The following is a 4,798-nucleotide window of genomic DNA, read 5'->3' on the forward strand; positions in this document are numbered from 1 at the left end:
CACCCATCTGAACCTAACCATCACCGAAATCAAAGAATTGGACATTGCCAAAATATCCACAAAACGTGCTTAACTCACCATACCTAACTTAACCTAACCTTACCATCACCGAAGTCAAAGAATTCTACATTGCCAAAATATCCACAAAAAGTTCTTATCCTACCAAACATCTCCCATCTGAACCTAACCTTCACCGAAATCAAAGATTTAGACATTGCCAAAATATCCACAAAACGTGCTTACTTCACAATACCTAACCCAACCTAACCTAACCATCACCGAAGTCAGAGAATTCGACATTGCCAAAATATCCACAAAAAGTTCTTATCCTACCAAACCTCACCCATCTGAACCTAACCATCACCGAAATCAAAGAATTAGACATTGCCAAAATATCCACAAAACGTGCTTACCTCACCATATTTAACCCAACCTAACCTTACCATCACCGAAGTCAAAGAATTCGACATTGCCAAAATATCCACAAAAAGTTCTTATCCTACCAAACCTCTCCCATCTGAACCTAACCATCACTTAAATCAAAGAATTCGACATTGCCAAAATATCCACAAAAAGTTCTTATCCTACCAAACCTCACCCATCTGAACCTAACCATCACCGAAATCAAAGAATTGGACATTGCCAAAATATCCACAAAACGTGTTTACCTCACAATACCTAACCCAACCTAACGTAACCATCACCGAAGTCAGAGAATTCGACATTGCCAAAATATCCACAAAAAGTTCTTATCCTACCAAACCTCACCCATCTGAACCTAACCATCACCGAAATCAAAGAATTAGATATTGCCAAAATATCCACAAAACGTGCTTACCTCACAATACCTAACCCAACCTAACGTAACCATCACCGAAGTCAGAGAATTCGACATTGCCAAAATATCCACAAAAAGTTCTTATCCTAAAAAACCTCACCCATCTGAACCTAACCATCACCGAAATTAAAGAATTGGACATTGCTTAAATATTAACAAAACATGCTTACCTCGAAATACCTAACCCAACCTAACCTAACCATTACCAAAGTCAGAGAAATCGACATTGCCAAAATATCCACAAAAAGTTATTATCCTACCAAACCTCACCCATCTGAACCTAACCATCACCAAAATTAAAGAATTGGACATTGCCAAAATATTCACAAAACGTGCTTACCTCACCATACCTAATCCAACCTAACCTAACTATCACCAAAGTCAAAGAGTTCGACATTGCCAAAATATCCACAAAAAGTTATTACCCCACCAAACCTCACCCATCTGAACCTTACCATCACCGAAATCAAAAAAATTGGACATTGCCAAAATATCCACAAAACATGCTTTTTCACCGTACCTAACCCAACCTAAGCTAACCATCCCCAAAGTCAGAGAATTCGACATTGCCAAAATATCCACAAAATGTTCTTATCCTACCAAACCTCACCCATCTGAACCTAACCATCACCGTAATCAAAGAATTAAACATTGCCATAAAATCCACAAAACGTGCTTATCTCACAATACCTAACCCAACCTAACCTAACCATCACCGAAGTCAGAGATTTCGACATTGCCAAAATATCCACAAAAAGTTCTTATCCTACCAAACCTCACCCATCTGAACCTAACCATCACCGAAATCAAAGAATTGGACATTGCCAAAATATCCACAAAACGTGCTTACTTCACAATACCTAATCCAACCTAACCTAACTATCACCAAAGTCAAAGAGTTCGACATTGCCAAAATATCCACAAAAAGTTATTACCCCACCAAACCTCACCCATCTGAACCTTACCATCACCGAAATCAAAAAAATTGGACATTGCCAAAATATCCACAAAACATGCTTTTTCACCGTACCTAACCCAACCTAAGCTAACCATCCCCAAAGTCAGAGAATTCGACATTGCCAAAATATCCACAAAATGTTCTTATCCTACCAAACCTCACCCATCTGAACCTAACCATCACCGTAATCAAAGAATTAAACATTGCCATAAAATCCACAAAACGTGCTTATCTCACAATACCTAACCCAACCTAACCTAACCATCACCGAAGTCAGAGATTTCGACATTGCCAAAATATCCACAAAAAGTTCTTATCCTACCAAACCTCACCCATCTGAACCTAACCATCACCGAAATCAAAGAATTGGACATTGCCAAAATATCCACAAAACGTTCTTACTTCACAATACCAAATCCAACCTAACCTAACCATCACCGAAGTCAGAGAATTCGACATTGCCAAAATATCCACAAAAAGTTCTTTTCCTACCAAACCTCACCCATCTGAACCTAACCATCACCTAAATCAAAGAATTGGACATTAATAAAATATCCACAAAACGTGCTTACCTCACAATACCTAACCCAACCCAACCTAACCATCACCGAAGTCAGAGAATTCGACATTGGCAAAATATCCACAAAAAAATCTTATCCTACCAAACCTCACCCATCTGAACCTTACCATCACCGAAATCAAAGAATTGAACATTGCAAAAATATCCACAAAACGTGCTTACCTCACAATTCCTAACCTAACCTAACCTAACCATCACCGAAGTCAGAGAATTCGACATTGCCAAAATATCCACAAAAAGTTCTTATCCTACAAAACCTCACCCATCTGAACCTAACCATCACCGAAATCAAAGAATTGGACATTGATAAATAATCCACAAAACGTGCTTACCTCACAAAACCTAACCCAACCTAACCTAACCATCACCGAAGTCAGAGAATTCGACATTGCCAAAATATCCACAAAAAGTTCTTTTCCTACCAAACCTCACCCATCTGAACCTAACCATCAACAAAATCAAAGAATTGGACATAGCGAAAATATCCACAAAACGTGCTTACCTCACAATACCTAACCCAACCTAACCTTACCATCACCGAAGTCAGAGAATTCGACATTGCCAAAATATCCACAAAAAGTTCTTATCCTACCAAACCTCACCCATCTGAACCTAACCATCACCGAAATTAAAGAATTGGACATTGCCAAAATATTCACAAAACATGCTTACTTCACAATATTTAACCCAACCTAACCTAACCATCACCAAAGTCAGAGAATTCGACATTGCCAAAATATCCACAAAAAGTTCTTATCCTACCAAACCTCACCCATCTGAACCTAACCATCACCGAAATTAAAGAATTAGACATTACCAAAATATCCACAAAACGTGCTTACCTCACCATACCTAATCTAACCTAACCTAACCATCACCAAAGTCAAAGAGTTTGACATTGCCAAAATATCCACAAAAAGTTATTACCCCACCAAACCTCACCCATCTGAACCTTACCATCACCGAAATCAAATAAATTGGACATTGCCAAAATATCCACAAAACATGCTTTTTCACCGTACCTAACCGAACCTAAGCTAACCATCACCGAAATCAGAGAATTCGACATTGCCAAAATATCCACAAAAAGTTCTTATCCTAACAAACCTCACCCATCTGAACCTAACCATCACCGAAATCAAAGAATTAGACATTGCCAAAATATCCACAAAACGTGCGTACCTCACAATACCTAACCCAACCTAACCTTACCATCACCAAAGTCAGAGATTTTGACATTGCCAAAATATCCACAAAAAGTTTTTATCCTACCAAACCTCACCCATCTGAACCTAACCATCACCGTAATCAAAGAATTAAACATTGCCATAATATCCACAAAACGTGCTTATCTCACAATACCTAACCCAACCTCACCTAACCATCACCGAAGTCAGAGATTTCGACATTGCCAAAATATCCACAAAAAGTTCTTATCCTACCAAACCTCACCCATCTGAACCTAACAATCACCGAAATTAAAGAATTGGACATTGCCAAAATATCCACAAAAAGTTTTTATCCTACCAAACCTCACCCATCTGAACCTAACCATCACCGTAATCAAAGAATTAAACATTGCCATAATATCCACAAAACGTGCTTATCTCACAATACCTAACCCAACCTCACCTAACCATCACCGAAGTCAGAGATTTCGACATTGCCAAAATATCCACAAAAAGTTCTTTTCCTACCAAACCTCACCCATCTGAACCTAACCATCACCTAAATCAAAGAATTGGACATTAATAAAATATCCACAAAACGTGCTTACCTCACGATACCTAACCCAACCCAACCTAACCATCACCGAAGTCAGAGAATTCGACATTGGCAAAATATCCACAAAAAAATCTTATCCTACCAAACCTCACCCATCTGAACCTTACCATCACCGAAATCAAAGAATTGAACATTGCAAAAATATCCACAAAACGTGCTTACCTCACAATTCCTAACCTAACCTAACCTAACCATCACCGAAGTCAGAGAATTCGACATTGCCAAAATATCCACAAAAAGTTCTTATCCTACAAAACCTCACCCATCTGAACCTAACCATCACCGAAATCAAAGAATTGGACATTGATAAATAATCCACAAAACGTGCTTACCTCACAAAACCTAACCCAACCTAACCTAACCATCACCGAAGTCAGAGAATTCGACATTGCCAAAATATCCACAAAAAGTTCTTTTCCTACCAAACCTCACCCATCTGAACCTAACCATCAACAAAATCAAAGAATTGGACATAGCGAAAATATCCACAAAACGTGCTTACCTCACAATACCTAACCCAACCTAACCTTACCATCACCGAAGTCAGAGAATTCGACATTGCCAAAATATCCACAAAAAGTTCTTATCCTACCAAACCTCACCCATCTGAACCTAACCATCACCGAAATTAAAGAAT

This window comes from Arctopsyche grandis, unplaced genomic scaffold (genome assembly GCF_051622035.1).
Source record: "Arctopsyche grandis isolate Sample6627 unplaced genomic scaffold, ASM5162203v2 HiC_scaffold_32, whole genome shotgun sequence".
NCBI lineage: Eukaryota > Metazoa > Arthropoda > Insecta > Trichoptera > Hydropsychidae > Arctopsyche > Arctopsyche grandis.